The sequence below is a fragment of the Schistocerca nitens genome, chromosome 4 (assembly GCF_023898315.1).
Source record: "Schistocerca nitens isolate TAMUIC-IGC-003100 chromosome 4, iqSchNite1.1, whole genome shotgun sequence".
Lineage (NCBI taxonomy): Eukaryota > Metazoa > Arthropoda > Insecta > Orthoptera > Acrididae > Schistocerca > Schistocerca nitens.
Window position 1 is genome coordinate 865,968,053 of NC_064617.1, and position 21,700 is coordinate 865,989,752.

The 21,700-nt window shown below is 41.9% G+C and overlaps 1 protein-coding gene across 1 annotated transcript in view; it reads left to right on the forward strand.

Moving 5' to 3' along the window:
* Positions 1-279: 279 nt before the first annotated feature.
* The window catches only part of LOC126251904 (proton-coupled amino acid transporter-like protein CG1139), a 179,162-nt gene continuing 157,741 nt past the window's right edge, over positions 280-21,700 (forward strand). Inside the window, exon 1 of the mRNA XM_049952630.1 lies at positions 280-325. The gene's annotated coding sequence lies outside the window, so the exon portion shown is untranslated. The remainder of the gene's footprint in view (positions 326-21,700) is intronic.

Below are 21,700 nucleotides of genomic sequence, written 5' to 3' on the forward strand. Positions count from 1 at the left end.
AGACCAGAGTAGGCTAGTTCTTGAGCCGTTTCGAGCAGAACTGCCCCTTGGAGTGTTGCTACACGTGACTCTTCGCTCCCGGTCTGCCCCTGTACAGAATCGGGGCAGCCCCGCAACTGGGCTGCGAGAGCCGTCAGGAGCCACAGGTGTCGGTGACGTCACGAGGGCAGCGGCGCGGCGCCTTGCGGAAGGCCACGGCGGGTCACGTGACTGGCAGGTGGGGGCGGCGCCGCAGACATAGGCAGCGGGCGTCGCGACGCTCGGCGCTCAGTCAGCTGGCAGCGGCGGCGGCGGCGGCACCGGCGGCACTACGGCGGCGCACCAGGTGAGGACGCAAATACCCGGCCGCTGGCGCGTCGCCACACCTCCAGTGTTCCCATTACAACGCCGTCTCCCGGCATTCGTCACCCAGCGAGTCGCCAGACTTACGGCGAAGTGTGCGGCGCGCTGCAAATGTTTGACTCACATTTTAGCAAATTCCTGTTCGGCGGCTGTAATAACTTCTTACTGATCGGGTTCACAGCCCGTATAATAGTTACTAAGCAGTGTTATCTATCCTTTGTTAGACAACATGTGAACGTGGGATAGCAAATAAAAGGGGAACTGAATCGAATTGAGGAGAAAGGAAATTTATGGCACAACTTAACTGAATGAAGGTGAGGGAGAGAGAGAGAGAGAGAGAGAGAGAGAGAGAGAGAGAGGTAGCGTGGCTCCACTACTGTAAGCAGGTTCAAGTGGATGTAGGCTGCAGTAGTAATGCTGAGATGTAGAATCCGGAGGACGTGGAGGACTGCATCAAACTAGTAATGGGATTGAAGACCACAACATATCAGAAAAAGGTATGCTCGGACGAAGAGTGAAAGCTGTGAATTCGACTCATTACTCGTAATTCTGCTTGAATTTCTATTTAAATGCGAAGATATATGTTTAAAGTGTGACCGCATATCGTATCAGCAACGCAGTTTCTTAGTGTCTGGTGAGTATACGCTATTTTGATACTTTAAGCAGATTAAAGCAGTATGCTTGGCCGGGACTCGTATCCAGATCCGTTTTACTGTGCATGGAAGTGTCAGAACACCGCATACTCTGCAACAGAGGGAAACGAAGACGGCAACAAACAAATTTCTCTACAGATGCGGTAGTGATTTGATTTGGATCAAATAGCGTGCCAAACTCACCAGTGTGGGTTATAATTTTATAATAAAGGTTTTATTTGGTTGAAAGTCATCAGGGTCATTAAGAAAAACTTTTTAGTAATCTGAAAGAAAATTTTTGTCCGAATTTTTATAGTCAAACGAAGAGAGGAAACGGACAAATGGGATGTGAAATTGAAAAGCACGAGGTCTAGTTTAGAAAAAAATATGTATAAGTGTTTAAAAGTAATCAGGGTAATTAAGAAAAAGTTATTTATTGATTTGAGGGAAAATTAAAATACTTCGCAAACACCAGCTGCTAACTATGTAAATGAAGTGTCAACACGTTTATCTCTTCAAGGCTTTGTTATTTTGCGCTTAAGATGTTACATTGGCGTGATATGCCATATTTAACTGTCAAAAACGCTTCCTTCCAATCGAGTACTAAGTTTAGAACATTTCGAGAGCAGAAGACGCTAGGTAGGCAAATGAGCTGTCAAAAAGTTCATCTCTACAAGGCGTAGCTACTTCGCGTGAAAAAATATCAATTGGTGTGCTGTTTGATTTTTAAAAAGGCTTTCTTCGAATCAAGTACTAAATTTAGGACATAACGATAACAGCAGACACTAGGAAGATAAACGAGGCATCAAAAAGTCCATGTTTTCATGGCCTTACTATTAGACCCTTAAAAAGTTGCACAGAAGTGATATTTAACAGTTAAAATTGTTTCATTCCAATCAGATACTAAATTCAGGACATTCAGAGAGCATAAGATGCTACGAAAACAAATGCGGTGTCAATAAGATCATACTTTCTGAAAAAAACTCGAAAAAAACTGCTGAAAAACATCGGTGGAATATTTTGTGACATTGTTTTTCTGAAAGTAGAGAAACATTTGACGCACCTCTTTTGCTGCGCATGATTTAGAACATCATTCAAAATAGGTTCAAATGTTGGTCTAATCTATTGTAGTTCTTACTACCAGACAAATTATGGATCACAAAACATTTGATCGTTTTTTTTTCAGACTCCTTTTTTCCTGCGTAAATATACATTGTTATTGTACATATCGTCTCTGGTCATATTTTATAATACAATATTACGAGGTAATAATACGATCAGGGAGAAAACTGTTAAATGACACCATTTGACTAAAAGAATAGATAGGTTAGTAGCACACATCCTAAGGCAACAGACCATAATTTCTGTCGTAATGGTTGGACGTAGGGAGGGATTAGGAGGGAGGGAAGGGGAGGTAGGGGTGATCTGAAGAGGGAAACCAAGACTTCAACAGAGTAAGCTGGTTCAAATAGAAGTAAGTTTCTGTGGTTATGCGCAGATGAAATTACTTGCGCCGGATAGAGTATCGTTGACAAATCAATGTTAGCACTGATTGTTATTACAAAGGCAAATTCAACAATCGTCTATAGCCAAGTAAAAGCCAGAAACCAGTCGAAGAAAACAGAGCAGACAACATCACCTCTTCCCAGCCGTCTGCTACACTTCTGCACCATAACATAAACAACTTCAGTGCCATTAATACTGACGCCCGTAGGCTTTTACTGACTGCCAAATATCTCTTGGCATAAGGCCAGTTGCCAGGTTTTATTTCTTTGCATTGTAATTTCTAGCAAAATAAATGTTGTCTTTACAATTATATTCGTACTAGTGACAGCGAATGTGGAGCATTTGGAGAAAAACTACATTTTTACAGATTTGTTGCATGAACGTGATAACGTTTATCAGCTGCAATCACAATCGTGTGATCTTCAGACTCCTCCTTCAAACAATCTCACGATTTCAAACCTATATGTTCACGCTGTTATGCGGAGAGAGCAGTCAAGATAGCACTTTCAATATCTATACGGGAACAGTCCCGGTAAGCGTTTCAGAAAAAGAAACGTTCACATTTTTCTGTGCCATCTGTGATTTATCTCAGTATACCTCGATGGTAATTCCTTAATACGTTATGTGAGAAGCAAAAAAAAGTCTTAACATTGGAAGATAACGTTACAGACTGAAATTTCGTTAAAATATTTCACCACAATTAAAAACGGCTTTCTTTAAATGATTGTCATTTGAATCGTTCATAATCTCCAGGACACTCCTACACGAATTTGCTGATAACATAACGAGATTCTCTTCTTTGAATTTTTTCGATATTTCCTCTCAATCCTGTCAGGTAAGGATCCCATACTGCGCAGAACTGCTCTAGAAACGCGCGGACAGGCGTAGTGTAGACAGTCTCTTTAGTAAATCTGTTGCATCTTCTTTGCTTTCTGCCAATAAAACACAGTCTTCACTTCGCTTCAACTATAACTTTTTCAGTATGATGTTCCAACTTAAGTCGATCCTAACTGCAGTCACTGCATATTCAGCTGACTCGACAACCTCAAAAATTTTTGACATTTATTGTCAAAGGAATTTTTTTTAGTACTCCTGTAGAGTACCTTTTTACAGTTCAGATTGAATTGCCCCTTTTCGTAGCATTCAGATATCGTGCCTAAATTATTTTGTAATTCGTTTTGATTTTCTTTTGAATTTACGGGACTGTAATTGACGGTATCATAATCTAAGAAGCCTGCTCAAATTATCTCATAGATCAACAATAGAAAAGGGCCTATCACAGTTCCTGGGGAACGGCAGATGTAACTTAGGTTCTACTGGATGCACTCCCGTCGATTAAAACGTACTGCGATCCTTCTTACGGGAAATCATGAACTTAGTTGCTTTGCTAAGACGGTATTTCGTAGGCATGCAATTTTGTTAGAATCTGCTTGTGACTACGGTGTCAAAAGGCATCTGTAAATCAAGGCGTAGTTATTCCATTTGAGACCCTTGGTCGATAAGACTCATTACTTCTTGGTATTAGAGAGCCAGTTGTGTTTCACGAGAACGATATTTTGTGAATCTGCGCTGATTGTGTGTCAACAGTCGGTTTTCTTATAAGAAAAAGGAACGCAGGAACGGCTGATTACTTGCGTTGATATTGTCTCATGTCTATCGAGTCACATGTACATTGAACTCATAACAACAATTGAGACATATCATCTCATATAACGCGCAAACTACCGTGGGAACTCATTGTGACGTTTGTTCGCTTTATTATATATGTAATGGTTTTAGTGGATAATAATCATTTGAATCACTTGTACGTCGAACCCGTGACAACGGAGATGCATGATCTCATACAGCGTGTAAACTTCCGTGAAAATCATTTCCATCGATATACTGATACCATAATTTGGCTAATTCGATATGTAGTGGCTTTAATAAGACAACTTAATTTCGTGGCGTTACTCGCAGCTCAACTGTGTAATATTACAGTACTAACTTTCAGAAACGGTAAGTATCTTTAGGCTGAGAAATTTTTCTGGCATGTCTCACCTTTTCCCGTTTACGTTTTGATGGCTATTTGTTGCGCAGTTTGTTTTACTGTGAACCATACCGTGTCGGTTTCATGTAAGGCTTTAAAAATTTACAGCGGAAGCTGTATAACAAACGTAGTAAACTTCCATTCCTACCACCGCATAACCTTAGCCTTGGAGAACATGCTGTGCCACATTTTACTTTGTCAGACAGTGAAAGCACGGTGTGTTCAAAAGCCTATCTGTGATTATAAACATTATACATTTTCTCCGTAAAGAAGTGAACGAGGTTAATCCGATATCAGACTGTAGCCTCGATAGCGTGCACTACATCTAGTCAGTGGCAACGTCAGGGAACGTATTTGCTAATACGAGACGAATGATTGAATTACTGTGTCTATCCGGTTTTTCAGTATCTTAGTGTCTGCTGATTTTTTTAAACGTAATTCTCCATGAAAGATGACTAGCAGAGTTCCGTGGAAATATTGCGAAGGTGATGTAGGGACATCGCGATTGATTCATTATCTTGGAAAAACTCCGTCATTATAGGTACGAGCCCTGGGGATTCCAGTAGTGCACGTAATTCATTAACAGATTCCGTGGGACTATGTGAGGCAAGTTGATTGGTCGTGCAAAATCCGCAGACTACTGATAATGGAGTCTAATAACGAAATTTGAAGACTAAAAGAAAATTAAAACTGGGAAAATTAACTGTAGAGTGGTATATACACTCTAAGGTGTGTGCTACAAGTAAGTTCTTAGACTTCTAATTCGAAATCTAGGGTTCATCACTAAAATATTTGAGTTCTGTTGGACAAAAGTGAAACCTTGTAAATGTACAGGTACCTTTACTCTTAAGAATTCAGAATGCTGATCTCCTTGAGATTCACCTTGTACAAGATCATTGGGTCAGAAACTGTGTAGGCTACCCTGCGTTTCGTTGCAGTTGAGAGGCATTGTGTGAATGTGAGTCACGAGTTGATGTTACCCGTAATCCAATTTGCTGAATGGTTTGCATTACTTTCCGTGCCTGTCACAGTGACACTTGTTCCATCCCCAAATAGAAAACGTTTGAATCACTTTCCATGTTTAGCGGCAGGTCTTCGATACATATTACGAAGAGCAACGGGTCCAGAACAGAGACCTGTGACAATTCCTACTTTACAGAACCCCGTCATATTCAGATCTGTTGCTGTTTGTATACACTGTAAGAAAACCATCTGCATTCCACTTTACACAGTCGAAATGAACCAGTTACATAGTTTCCCCTCTAATTCCGCGATGTTAAAACTTGTTTGAAGATGTTCTACACAATCAAATGTTTCTAAGCCGCTACATAGTTGGAAAAACCAATTCTAAGTGACACTCATGTAGCTCAGGAGAGTTGCGATTGCGTCTCGGAAAGATACAATGGAGACGTGGTGGTATCTTCAGACAAAAATTATACTCCTTTTGTAAGCTGAGTAACGTAGTTTGATTCTTGTAAAGTTGTTTATATGAAGATTCTAACGCGTCCTCTAGAAACGCAATGCTTTGTGTGTGAGTTATGTTGTAGACTGTAATATAAGTTATTAAATTCTTCATAAAAGCGATCTTATAATTCGCTAATAACGGATAAAGTAAAACAAAAATTCTCTTTCTGCTACTGGTGATGTCACATGACACACGGAGGTTTTTCCTGATTTGTAAACATAACTGATTCCCAGCATATTAGAACTGCAATCATACAGCCAAGTCAGTGACAATCACTAATAGATAGGTTTCGAATATTTTGACACCAGATTTACAACTTCGCATAACTGCGTGTTATGGAAACATATAAACGAACTTACAAACGTATTTCTTCTTTTCTTCTTTCTTGTTCAGGAAAGCTCACTACAGGGTGTTACAAAAAGGTACGGCCAAACTTTCAGGAAACATTCCTCACACACAAATAAAGAAGAAAATGTTATGTGGACATGTGTCCGGAAACGCTTAATTTCCATGTTAGAGCTCATTTTAGTTTCGTCATTCCAACATTATCAAATTGTAAATTTTCACAATCAACTTGTGTGGGCTGACGAGAATCCGCACGCAATTGTGAAATCACGTCATCAACACAGATTTTCTGTGAACGTTTGGGCAGGCATTGTTGGTGATGTCTTGATTGGGCCCCATGTTCTTCCACCTACGCTCAATGGAGCACGTTATCATGATTTCAAACGGGATACTCTACCTGTGCTGCTAGAACTTGTACCTTTACAACTACGACACAACATGTGGTTCATGCACGATGGAGCTCCTGCACATTTCCGTCGAAGTAGTCGTACGCTTCTCAACAACAGATTCGGTGACCGATGGATTGGTAGAGGCGGACCAATTCCATGGCCTCCACGCTCTCCTGACCTCAACCCTCTTGACTTTCATTTATGGGGGCATTTGAAAGCTCTTGTCTACGCAACCCCGGTACCAAATGTAGAGACTCTTCGTGCTCGTATTGTGAACGGCTGTGATACAATACGCCATTCTCCAGGGCTGCATCAGCGCATCAGGGATTCCATGCGACGGAGGGTGGATGCATGTATCCTCGCTAACGGAGGACATTTTGAACATTTCCTATAACAAAGTGTTTGAAGTCACGCTGGTACGTTCTGTTGCTGTGTGTTTCCAATTCCATGATTAATGTGATTTGAAGAGAAGTAATAAAATGAGCTCCAACATGGAAAGTAAGCGTTTCCGGACACATGTCCACATAACATATTTTCTTTCTTTGTGTGTGAGGAATGTTTCCTGAAAGTTTGGCCATACCTTTTTGTAACACCCTGTATATTTATCCTCCTTTGCTTGAACGGTAACTGTATTCTGAAGCTTCTGTCTTGAGCAACACACAATTTCTTCCTCTCTTTTTACCCTCTGTAGATGAATTTTGAGCGCGGCTGAAGCCCATGTGGGGGACGCGGGTTCGATTTCCGGCACCGCCAGGGACTTTTCCTTGGTGAGAGGAAAGGAGCTGGGGGTACTGAGCCCCGTGAGGCCTACTGTGGAGCTACCTGAGCGAACAGCAGCTGTTACCGTGTGAAGAAACCCGACGACGACGGGCGATGTGTTGACCCCATACCGCTCCACACTGCATCCGATGACCCCACTGACAGAAGATGACATGGCAGTCGGTCGGAGCCGACTGGCGCGCCTAGGGAAAGAACACGGAACTTTACATATCTTTACCTGATGAGTAGAGCGGAAGAATAAGATATATTTTGCTCAAGGCAAAAAGCTTCGAAAGATATTAATTGGAACGTATTTTACATATTTCCTCTTGTTCATGTACATCGACATAATTGTCCGGGATACCTTGTTACTGAAGAAAAATGAATTGATCACTCAGAGTGAAGCAGTGAGAGTAATATTTCGCGTGCACACACAGTAATCTTCCAGGTGCCTCTCAAGAAACTAGGTATCCTGATTCACAATATGTACAAATATGTATGAAGCCGTGCTGAAAAGTAATGCTTCCGAGATTTTTAAGTGAAAGCTCCTAAGATTTTTAAATAAAACGAAGGTTATCATCATTCTACATCTTTACTGTTCATGTATACGTATTTGGAGCCCTCTGCAGCTAGAAGGCTCCTAATTGTGGTAACATGGCGGTCTGTAACGCAACTATGCCGGTGCCTGAGAAACAGCGTTCTATAGTCAAGTTTCGAATTTAATGAGTTCGTCCACACGTGGAGCACCCTGTCCTTCAGCATGACGATGCAATATCACACACGAGCGCCGCGACGTTTGGAACAATCCGACGCCTTGGACGCGCTGTCATCGACTGTCCTCCATAAAGTGTCGACTTGACTCCATCCGACTTTCATGTTTTCAAAACTTAAAAGAAACCTTCGAGGACTTTGATGATTTGATACCGGTGAAGCGGTGGAAGTACAGGCGAGGTTGCGGCTCCGTCGACGAAATCAAACTTTCTGCAGTGACGGTTTACACAAACTGATCTCTCATTGCGAGAAATGTGTTCGTCGCCAGGGTGATTAACTTGAGGAATAAAAATGTAGGCATGAAGATGTAGAACGTTGATGAAGTTGTTTTGTTTGAAAACCTTTAAGCGTTTTCACATAAAAAAATTCGGGGCATTACTTTTCAGCGCGCCCTCATGTTAAATCTATCAGACGTAACCACAAAAAGCCGTTGCTCATTTGACAAATAACGTAAAATGTCTGACAAGTACCAACGTAAATTTTAAATCTAATTGGCCTAGGCACCTTATTCTACCCTATAGACGAATCTTAAGTAGGCACTGTTATCATATATGGTATAAAAGATACAAGTTATTTAATGTATTGTTAAATTCAGTTTCAGTTGCAACATGAGTAGCAACAAGTAGTAATGAGTCCACTTTTATTAAAATTAGGCCACTGTGCTATTGGTTGTAATAGGTCTTCACACAGAAACCTGTTTCCTACAGCTCTCCATGGTGGTCGAAATCTTTTTATCTCTCTATAGCTACTACAGTCTAGATTTACTTGAAAGTGCTTACTGGATATAAACCTTGGTATCTGACGCCCTTGGCCATCATCAGACAGTTTAATACTAAGCAGACGGTGCATACAACATCAGAGACAGCTTCTATCTGGACAAAGATTGTTACTACCAAAGATATGTAACTATTTTACCGCTAGGTATTCGGTAACACAATTTGCAGTGTTTCAGCTTTATATGCCCACAAATAAAGAAATATTCTGTAATGATGCACCGAATGTTTTAAACCCTGAAGATATGAGCTTAAATTCCTAAACCCACTGACTCATTAACATAAATATATTGCTACAAAAGTTATACAGATATAGCTTAAGGTCTGTCAACTATACACAAACTGATAAACTATCATTAGGCATATTGATAGTCTTATTGAAATAGACACAAAGAAGATATAAATAAATAAATTTCACATTTATATTCAAAGATTGTAAGGCTAATACAGTACACCAAGTGGGTACTGACACACGCTACTGAAGGACTGGACAAAAATATGGAAAAACCGTCAGGAATGCACGCTTGAACATAAATACAGATATAATCCAAGCCTCTAATTTGCACTGTTGTATTTGATCACGAACGAAACCTGTACAATATGCTCAATACGGTGCAACTATCAGTCGTGGGCAGAACAGTGTTTTGTGTAGTTGTGAGTTCACTATGTCGGAGCTAAGGGAACTCAGATGTGAGCAAATTGCACGTGCTCGTATACTGCGTGCTTCCGTAAGGAAGGGAGCCAAAGTGGTTCTTATTTCTGGAGGCACGCCATTGAAGGTTTACACCACATACACGCTAAGCGGAAAGATATTATCAGCAAAGTCACAACGCGGACGAAAATGTGTGTGAAGTGACCGTGGACAAACGGTCCGCTTTATAAAAAGCGACAAAGGGACAATGCAGACAATTTTAGACCTATTTCTATGCCGTCAGTGTTTGCTGAAGTTATTGAAAAGGTTGTGTATGTAATGATAATTTATCATTTCATATAACATATTTTGCTGTCAAATAAGTGGTTTAAGAACTGAAAATGCTACATACTCTCTTCCCTTTGAGGTTCTCGATGGATTAAACAAAAGGCTTCAAATGCTAGGCATATTTTTTTTATGTAACTAAGCCGCTTGATTGTGTTGATCACAAAATGTTGCTCCAGACGTTGGACCATTACGGAATACGGGGAGTAGCTCACAATTGGTTCATCTCTTACTTTAACAAAAGACAGCCAAAGGTCTTTATTCACAATGTTGAGAATGGCTGTAATGTGGGGTCCGAGTGGGGTACAGTCAAATGAGGGGTGCCCCAGGGATCGGTGCTGGGGCCACTCATGTTCCTTAATTATATAAATGATATGCTGTCTAGTATTACAGGTAATTCTAAAATATTTCTGTTTGCTGATGACACTATCTTGGTAGTAATGGATATTGTGTGCAACACTGGCTCTGTTTCAAATAGTGCAGTTCATGACAGAAGTTGATGCATTGTAGAAAATAAACTAACTCTAAATTACAGTAAGACTCAGCTTCTACAGTTTCTAAGATACAATACAACAAAACCTGACATTTTACTTTCGGATAATGGGCATATGTTAGTGAAACTGAATAATTCAAATTTCTAGGTGTTCAGATATATACCAAACTGTCGTGGAAAGCCCACGTTCAGGATCTTCTTCAAAGATTTAATGCTGTCATTTTCACTATTCTAAAGGTATCTGAAGTAAGCGAAAGTTCGACACGAAAATTAGTCTACTTTGCTTATTTTCTTTCGCTTATGTCATATGGAATTACATTTTGGGATGACTCTTCCCATTTTCAAAGGATATTTTTGGCTCTGAAATGGGCAGTTTGAGCAATAAGTGGTGTAAGTTCGCGATCCTCTTGTCGATCCCTGTTCACTAGTCTGCGTATTCTGACATTGGCCTCTCAATATATACATTCTTTACTGTCGTTCCTTGTTAACAGTATCAGCTTATTCCTAAGAATTAGCAGCTCCCCCTCAGTTAATACTAGGCAGAAATCTAATCTGCATTTGGATCGGACGTCCTTGAATCTTGTGCAGAAAGGTGTGCAGTAGACTGCCTATCCATTTTCAGTACACTACGAAAAAGAAGTTAAAGGTCTTAGCATTAATGCACACGCTTTCAAATCGAAACTGAAGAATTTCCTCATGGGTCACTTCTTCCATTCTGTCGAGGAGCTCCTAGAAATATTAAGCTGATACCTATATATTATTGACTGCGTTTAGTGAAACTTATAGCTTGACTTTTTGGGGTTCATAAACATTTTATTTTATCTGTTATTACTTTCATGTTGTAATTTCATGTACTGACACGTTCCATGACCCTGGAATTTTGTTCCTCAATTCGGTACTGTGGAACTAGACGTGTAAATAAATACATAAATATTGAGTAGGATTGTAACGAAAAATAAGAGGCTGACAGCTGGAAATGTCATCGCAGAATTGAAAGTGGCTCCTGCGAATCCTGTAAGCACAAAAACAATACGAATGGAGTTCCACAAGCAGGGAACTGCAGGGCGAGCTGGAATTTCAAAATGGCTTATCACTTAGTGGTCATAGCAGGTTAACGTGGAGCTGAAGCCATAAATTCTGCAATATGGTGCAGTGGAAGATAGTTATTTGGTAGGATGAATCTCGCTGCACACTGTTTGCAACTTCTGACCGTGTTCAAGTCCCAAAAGTGGGACAAGATGGGGATTCAGTGAAGATCTGGGCAGCCCCCATGTCGTGGCATTCCTTAAGCCCCGTGAGTACTGAGCTAGATTGCATTACTGCTAAGGATTATGTGACCATTTCCGTTATACAATTTTTATTAGACACGGTGGTGCTGTGTTCCAAGACGACTGAGCCCCTGCTCACACAGCTCGCATCGTCCGCGACGGTTTGTGTGAGCGGGAAGATGATCTGTGGCTTTTTCCCTGGCGACAACGGTCACCAGATCTCACTGTTATTGAGCCTTTGTGGTTGACTTCAGAGAGAACGGCGCGTAATACCTCGAGGCACCTCCATCGTCGTTACCTGAACGTGTCACTATTTTGCAAACAAGAATTGTGTAAGATTAACTTCAAAACTAAACAGGACCTGAATTTATCCATTCTGAGTCGAGAAGCTGTTTTGAACGGCAACGGTTTTCCTTCACCGTATGAGGCATGGTAATGAGTTGTATTTCGGGTAAACATTCCCCCTCTCTTACTCTGTCCGTTTCGCATATAGCCAATGATGACGGCCAACCAATAGCAGTAGGAGGAATTTCAACCAATAACCCTACTGGTGCCTTTGTATCCAATGACGATGGGCCACCAATAGTATCCATAAGAGTTTAGCCAGCAACGCCTTTGCTTCTGCATCAGTGCGGGAATATTAGCCTATTACGATGGCCCACCAATGGTAGCCATAAGAATTTTAACCAATACTACCACTTCTCTAGCACGAACGCGGGAAAAACTCCCCTTTATAAGACAACGCGACACTAGTCTCTGACAGTGTCCTAGCAGTAGTGGACACCGGAAGATCCTGAGGAAGATCCCAGCAGAGTGTTCGAAACGTCGATTATTTTAGAGGAAATATGATGCGGTGTAATAGCCCAGAAGATTTTAACTTCTGTGTTTGTTGCGTTTCCCTATTTTTGTCCATATCCTGTGTGTTATACAGGGTGTTTCCTTAAGAGTGTGCCAAAATGAACCAGGACATGGAAAATGCTCCACTGAACAGTTTGAGGTAGGGAACCTGGGGTCGGAGATGCCAGCTTAATGAGGTATGGAAGCAAATTTGTCTACCACTTTGTCTAGCATTACTATTTTCTAGCTAATTTACAACTAACACAGTAAAAGTTTACACGTACTGTGCTGTTAATTTACGTGTACACTCTTTAGTTCCTGCATGGAAGCTAGGAGGTCGAGCCTGATTACTAGGATGTATTTCCTGGTCGCTGGATTGGAAGAGGAGGCCCTAACCATGGCCCGCAGGGTCACCTGACCCGGATCCTCTTGATTATTTCCAATAGGGATATGAAACGTCACTTGTGTATGAGGCCCCAGTGGATACGGAGATTGCCGGCCGCGGTGGTCTCGCGGTTCTAGGCGCGCAGTCCGGAACCGTGCGACCGCTACGGTCGCAGGTTCGAATCCTGCCTCGGGCATGGATGTGTGTGATGTCCTTAGGTTAGTTAGGTTGAAGTTCTAGGGGACTTATGACCACAGCAGTTGAGTCCCATAGTGCTCAGAGCCATTTGAACCATTTTTTTGATACGGAGATTGAGCTGGTTGCCAGAATTGTAGCTGCCTGTGATGTGATTCGAAACACACCAACGATACTTGTCAGGGTTCGTCAGTATATTATTCGCCGACGTCATGTTTGCACTGAGGTTGATGGCCGTCAGTTTCAGCACATTTTGTAGGATACAGTACAAATGTGTTAATGACCATATTTGCAATTAACTGTAAGTAATGTAAATAAAAAGGTACATGGTACTGTGATTTTATTCCTGTTATCTCCTTAAGCTGGCTTCTCCATCCGAGATTCCCTACCTCAAATTGTTCAATGGAGCATCCTCTATGTCCTGTTATGTTTTTGCGCTCTTACTGAAACACCCTGTATGAACCTTTATACAGGCAGGAGCTGTCTTTGACGAAGCTAGGACTGGCTGCACAGTCTTGCCTGATGCTGGTCTAGGAATCCGGAAGTCGGTTCTCAACAAAATACAGAGTAAATAATGTAGAACGTTAATATTGTATATTTCAGTTTTAATACGTCCATGTTCCTCCAACTGCCGAGGCAATATTCCATAAATATGATGTACACATGGACTGTCACATCATGTTTTCCACTTTCCATATAATTTAAATTGAAACCGTACAAACAGTCTATAACTACATTTCAACCAACAAATCATGTCTAAGGCATAGCAGACATGAAAAAAAATTGCGAACATGAAAACTCACTATGGACAACTGGTAAATTTTTAACTCAGCACCGTTGAATGTATCATGCGTTTGTCGTATACTTACAAAAATGAAACGTTTGGAAAAGTTACCGCTGCATGCCTGCCGGTTCCACTGAACTGTAAAATGCGCAGAGTGAACGTGTAGAAAGACAGTCGCTGGTTTGAGCGACGTCAGTCGGTTTTGTTACCTCTTGACTGTCACGTGCGGACGGCACAGCAAAATTCTTCTCATTTGAAGTACTAACGGAATGCCAACATTGTGTGCCAGGTCTGAGAACCAAAATAGACCTGTGTTGCCGGCCTTCGCTTCTCTCACACCTCGAGGCCGGCAGAGAAATTTTGCAACAGGAAAACGCGAGGACGAATCATGTCCGCGGGATGATCCAAGTGGCAGTAACCAGAGTAGGAGGTCTACGAAGACGAGTTCCTGTCAAGAAGGGTGTACGGTACGCTTGGAGCTTATCACCGCTGGTTAGCAGCCTGTGTGTCGAGAAAGGTAGGATATGAGAGAAAATTTCGGAAGAGGCATAAAATCGGAACAAGCACCAGTGTTAAAGTTTGCAGAGGTCACAGCCATTTGGAAAGGATTTAAGGGAGAGTCGCGAGATATGTTGAAGTAAATGAACAACACACTGTGTTCAGAATATGGATAAGGACAAATAAAGCAAAGACGAAAGTACGAAGGTGATGAACATTAAGAGTAACAAGAATAACATCTCGTTGTCTGATTCTTTCGTCGCTTCTTGGTAGAAGAAAGCTCAACACGGTTTTTCTTTCGTAGCTTAAACAGCCAACATACCAAAATTCAGTTCACAATGGAGACCGGCAACAAATCTATAAATTTCCCAGATCTACACATTGACATCAGTACATAAAAAGAGTAATAGAAAAACTCAGAACTACAGACACAGTAATAGCTTCTTGTTCAGAACACCCAGTAACACACAAAAATCCATCCTTTCACTCAATGGTGCAATCGCCTTTTTTCTGCTCCAAAGCCCAGAGAAGATTTCAAATCTGTTAGACAATATAAAATTTATTGTATCATTTGCTATAACCCAGTCCTAACTGACCACATCTTGCATGGGAAACAGAAATTGAAAATTATACTCATTCAATACGCTTCCTCTGATGTTCCTTCCAATGTTTGCACGTAACGGTATGCAGCACCATTCCGAGGACAGATTGTATGAAAAACAGTGAAATCTACAACTGTAGTATTTCCTACTATATGGGAAGCGCAACAGCCCAGTGTATTTTCAACATTAAGTATAAGATCCAATTACTAATCAACTATGGTGGTTTACAAAATTACTTGTCATGTGATACATTTCATGCTGGTCACTTGAGCAGAGACATACCATCAAGGTTGGCTGAACATGGACGCAGCTGGACGTTGCAGATTTATGACTCCACATTTGCTGAGCATATACTGAGTGAGGGTCACAACTACCAGCCACTGTTGGAAACCCTGGAAATAATAATAATAATAACATCGAGCCCACAGTCCCAATTTAATACTGAATGACCAAACACAGCTCAGTATTTGCTTTCTTCTAAATTTCATTTAAGATTCATAGTTTTCCAGTGCTTCTCATGCAGTCTGTTGTGTGCCTCCAATTTTCCTGTATTTATTTATTTTATTGCGATTTCCTATGTAGCGCATAAATTCTGTTGTTACTGTTATCAATTTTATGTTTTATTCTGTTCCTGTATCACCTTCCATACGTCACACAAGCTATTCCACACTACTTTTGTCACTTAATGATTTTAATTAATTCGGATTGTTAATTTAATGTAAAGTAGCTGACAACCAGACATTGCCCAGCTATTCATGTTGCCAATTTCCTATTAGAAATGAAAGCAAAAAAAGAACTGTGTTTCTAGTGTGATATCCCAAACAGTTTCTGTACGCTGGGCGCAGACGCTTAACGTGTCTACAACGCAATTTTGTAAACGTCACTATGGCAACGCCTCTTCATCGCTCTACAGAGAGCTTCAGTTTTCGCCTGCGACCGTTTACACGACGCAGTCGTGTGACTAGGGCCTCCCGCCGGGTGCACGTCTTTCGATCTGACGCCACGTCGGCGACTTGTGCGTCGATGGGGATGAAATGATGATGATTAGGACAACACAACACCCAGTTCCTGAGCGAATAAAATCTCCGATCCCTCCGGGAATCGAACCCGGGCCCTTAGGATTGATATTCTGTCGCGCTGACCACTCAGCTACCGGGGCCGGACAGACGACACAGTTAGAAGCGGTCAACAGCGCTGGCTCCTTCAGGGATTTCTTTACATTAACTCGACTGTTAGGGAGTCTTGTTAGTAAAGAATAAACATATCAAAAGTTCATGCATGATGTGGGACTTTTTCATGAGTGTCAGTGTTTATGATGTCATTCCTTCTGATCAGTCTGTCATACAATGATATAATACTGTAGGTATGCGGCTTATGTGGATGCTGTCCGCAAAATGTATTGTGAATAGAGTTAGTAGCCAACAAACAACAAATTTAAACGTCATACATGATGCGGTAGTTCGTCACGCATCCTAGTGTTTATGACGCCATATCTCCTAAACTGTGATACGTAGGTGGTTCTTACCCCCAAAGCGATTGTTGCCTAGCAGTAACGTGTACGTGTATCAAGTTTGGTTGAAATCGGTTAAGCGGATTAGTAGGAATTGTGGAAAACACACACACACATCTTTTTATAATACGTACGGATTTTTATGAAGGTACTGTTTCTCCGACTTTAGTGTTAATGATTTTTCTGGTTTGTTATCTTTACATTTATTTATTCCTTAACTTTAACATTTAAAATTGCGTAACTACTGCACTGTAAAAGGTGATATTTAAGGTGACATTTACTCTGTGCTATGTGTAACCTCTTGTTCAGTACTGTCCAGGAATATTATACCTTCTTTTTTAACCACTGTCAGTTAAACTCTAGTCATGGTCTTGTAAAGAAGAAAACCAGTTAACAAGATAAATTAATGCTATAGAACATATACAAAATTATGGTTTTTATTTGTAATAACGACTTACTTAACATCCAAATTAGGAAGGACACAGTAGAGGAAACTGAGTGAGAATCATCCTGAGTAGGGAGCCAGATCACGCTGAATGGACAAAGCTAGAAGATATCACAAGCAGATCGGCACAGGTCGACAAATTATTCTTCAATGAAAGTGTTCCTACTAGAGTGAAATATTGATACTGAAATGGAAGTAGAAATGAGGTATGGAACATCGGAAATACGGAGAAAACGGAACCGGAAGCATTTGAAAAAAGATGCTGTCGAAGAACTTTAAGAGCGTCTTGTAAAACTTTAATTGCATGTTCAAACCAGTTTTGAACGAGATTTCCAGAACTGCACACCAAATCTTGAAATACAGAAACCTGGATAACGCTACTGTCGTGGTAGAACCTTCCGAAGCACAATGAGGTTGTGTTGTGTAAATGATTTCTAAGACATACTGAATATTACATATCCACGCTGCCTACACGAAGACTACAAATGCAATGAATCTTGCCATAAGGATCGATTTGTGCAGGGCAAATGTACTTGCCATTTTTTACATGTATCACTTCACTATTACTAAAGAGTGAGCTGGTGGTGGTGGTTAGTGTTTAACGTCCCGTCGACAACGTGGTCATTAGAGACGGAGCTCATGCTCGGGTTAGGGAAGCATTGGGAAGGAAATCGGCCGTGCCCTTTCAAAGGAACCATCCCGGCATTTGCCTGAAGCGATTTAGGGCAATCACGGAAAACCTAAATCAGGATGGCTGGAGACGGGATTGAACTGTCGTCCTCCCGAATGCGAGTCCAGTGTGCTAACCACTGCGCCACCTCGCTCGGTTAAAGAGTGAGCTGTGATGGACCTGAAAGTCACCAAACTATAACTACAAGCTTCGTCTCTGGATTTGCGACATGATGCATTACCTCACGTTGTAACCTCCCAACAGTAAAAATATGTATATCATTCACATTCAGGGTAACCTTCTAACAGTTTATTATTCCGTAACCTCGCTATAATAACGTGACTAACCTCTCAATAAAAAATTGTGGTTCATATATAACCTTTCAATAATTAGCTGACTGTGAATCTAAACTGGTAAATTTGTACGTCAGCAGTGCTGCGTCATGGCCCTGAAAGATCATACTGAATAAATAGAAAATCCGTATCTCAATGAAGTCGCCGGATAACGCGTATCTGTCTGCTCCTATAAGAAATTTTTCTGGCACAGCCCAGTGCAATGCTCGCCGCTAGATTTGTCATGTATAAAAAGAAACACCTGATTTTTCTTTACGATAATCGGGATGACCATGGATTGCAGAAATTAGTAAATTCTTTAAATTCAGATGAATGATTGTCAAAAAGTTAATTTTATAAGAAAGGTTATTATTAAAAGATTTTTTTGAAACATTTACATGGGACTTGATATAACAATAATGTAAATTTCGTTGTAACAAACTACATATGCGCGCGTCTGCTTTTACCTTATACTACATCGCTCAGCCACCGCCATCGCACCTCACGACCGGCCCAGGAAACCCCATAGACCAGACTGCTAGCAACTACTTACTACTACCGAGACAGCTCTTACTGCAGCCAACACTGCGATCTGGTCTGAGATTCTCTTATAGCTTACATATCGCAGGCAGCGCGTGAGCAATCCATCGAAATTACATCTGCTTGAGTACGCTAGCAACAAATTCCTTAGTCATGGACCTCTTACAACGTGACTGGTGAAAAATCTTACGAAAGATAGCAGGCACACACGCTTCAAAGCGAATAGGTGCGTTAGTTTTAAAACAAGCAACACAGAAAAATGGGGCTTGGTGCCACGAAGCCACCATGCGTCAATATGAATGTACAAATCCGTGCAGGTATGTGGACAGATAAATGATACGGTCTATTGAAAGACATATACGCAGGAAAAATCTGAGATAATCAATGTTACAATGTTCGAAACAGTGTTATGGAAACTGTAGCTCCACATGGACAAGAAAGCTCACTAGTACAAATGACGCACATGTTCACAAATCACGCAATCGACCACAGAAATCCGAAATGAAAGCTAGAAGAAGTTTTTAGTGCTTTTTTACAAGAGAGAGAGAGAGAGAGAGAGAGAGAGAGAGAGAGAGAGAGAGGGAGGGAGAGTAAGCCATTTCTATTCACGGATGGAAAAAACTGGAACTGGACACCGCCATCCAGGTGTGCACGAGGATTCTAACACGAAGGAATAACGAAGTCCTACAGCAAATTGTCAAATACTAAGTGCGAGAAGTTATTTTGAATAAACATTATCTGAAAAAATACTCGAAGTACGAGGATCATGAATGGAAAGTGAATGAATGGCATGGCTATCGCCTACAACACCATCTTCCTCCAGACCGTCGAAACTGCACCGAAGCAGGGCCTAGAAACAAGCGTGTAACTTTCCCAGTTCAGAGCATGTTGGTGTCACCGAATTTGGCTGCCTTAGCTGTAATTGGTTAGCCCTGGTCAAAGTTCCTGAACTGGCTACATATGAGGGACATTCAAAAAGCAATGCAACACTTTTCTATAGCAAGTTTGTTTTCTTCAGGATTCGATTACACCATCTTATTCCCGTGCTATTTTTCAACATAAACTCCGTTCAATGCAGCGGCCTTCGGCGACCTTGCCGAGAGGGCCTGTATGCCGGCATTGGTAGCACTCTACTGGTCGATGTCGGAGCCAATGTCTTGCTGCATCAGTAACCTCCCCATCACCCACGTTCTGATTCCGGCGGAGTGCATCGTTAATTGGGCCAAACAGATGGAAGTCGGAAGGTGCGAGTTCTGCGCAGTAGGGTGCATGAGGAAGAACAGTCCTACGGTTTTGTGAGCTCTTCTCGGGTGCACAGACTTTTGTGAGGCCTTGCGTTGTCGTGGAGAAGTACTTCGTTTGCGTTTTTGTGGCGACGATCACGCTGAAGTCTTTTCTTCAGTTTCCTGAGGGTAGCACAATTCACTTCAGAGTTGATAGTTGCAACATGAGGGAGGACATGAAACAGAATAGACCCTTCAGCGTCCCAGAAGATCGTCGCCATGACTCTATCGGCTGAGTGCGCGGCTTTGAACCTTTTCTTCGGAGGAGAGGTGGTGTGGCACCACTACATGGATGCCGTCTTGTTTCCAGTTCGAAACCATGAACCCGTGTATCATCGCGTAATCCGCAAGCAATTCCCCACGTATGGTCCTCCGTTACTCTTTATGGTCTTTTGCTACGCGATGACGAACCCGGCGGGGCACACACCTCTGAATACCCCAACAGGTGGATGAGTGTGTTAGCACCACCAACAGAGTCCACTTCTGCAGCAAGATGTTTGATTGTGATGCCCGAATGAGAGTGTACGCACGTTCCAACACTGCAGGAGTCACAGCTGTGTGCGGCCGGTTTGCACGAGGACAGGTTTACGCCACCTTTTTGAGATGATGAGAGACGCCTCGCCCAACGACGTACTGTGCCTTTTTTCACTGCCAGCGCTCCGTAGCCCATGAATATCTCCGATGCTCTCGTTTTCCGCCAAAAGAAACTCAATGATAGCTCTCTGCTTGGAACGCATCTCCGCTACAAAAGCCATTTTGAAGGCTATACAGGGTGAGTCACCTAACATTAGCGCTGGATATATTTCGTAAACCACATCAAATACTGACGAATCGATTCCACAGACCGAACGTGAGGAGAGGGGCTAGTGTAATTGGTTAATACAAACCATAAAAAAATGCACGGAAGTGTCTTTTTTAACACAAACCTACGTTTTTTTTAATGGAACCCCGTTAGTTTTGTTAGCACATCTGAACATATAAACAAATACGTAATCAGTGCCGTTTGTTGCATTGTAAAATGTTAATTACATCCGGAGATATTGTAACCTAAAGTTGACGCTTGAGTACCACTCTTCCGCCGTTCGATCGTGTGTATCGGAGAGCACCGAATTACGTAGGGATCCAAAGGGAACGGTGATGGACCTTAGGTACAGAAGAGACTGGAACAGCACATTACGTCCACATGCTAACACCTTTTTATTGAACTTTTTCACTGACGCACATGTACATTAGCATCAGGGGTGAGGTACACGTACACACGTGGTTTCCGTTTTCAATTACGGAGTGGAATAGAGTGTGTCCCGACATGTCAGGCCAATAGATGTTCAATGTGGTGGCCATCATTTGCTGCACACAATTGCAATCTCTGGCGTAATGAATGTCGTACACGCCGCAGTACATCTGGTGTAATGTCGCCGCAGGCTGCCACAATACGTTGTTTCATATTCTCTGGGGTTGTAGGCACATCACGGTACACATTATCCTTTAACGTAACCCACAGAAAGAAGTCCAGAGGTGTAAGATCAGGAGAACAGGCTGGCCAATTTATGCGTCCTCCATGTCCTATGAAACGCCCGTCGAACATCCTGTCAAGGGTCAGCCTAGTGTTAATTGCGGAATGTGCAGGTGCACCATCATGCTGATACCACATACGTCGACGCGATTCCAGTGGGACATTTTCGAGCAACGTTGGCAGATCATTCTGTAGAAACGCGATGTATGTTGCAGCTGTTTGGGCCCCTGTAGTGAAGTGAGGACCAATGAGGTGGTCGCCAATGATTCCGCACCATACATTTACGGTCCACGGTCGCTCTCGCTCTACTTGTCTGAGCCAGCGAGGATTGTCCACGGACCAGTAATGCATGTTGCGT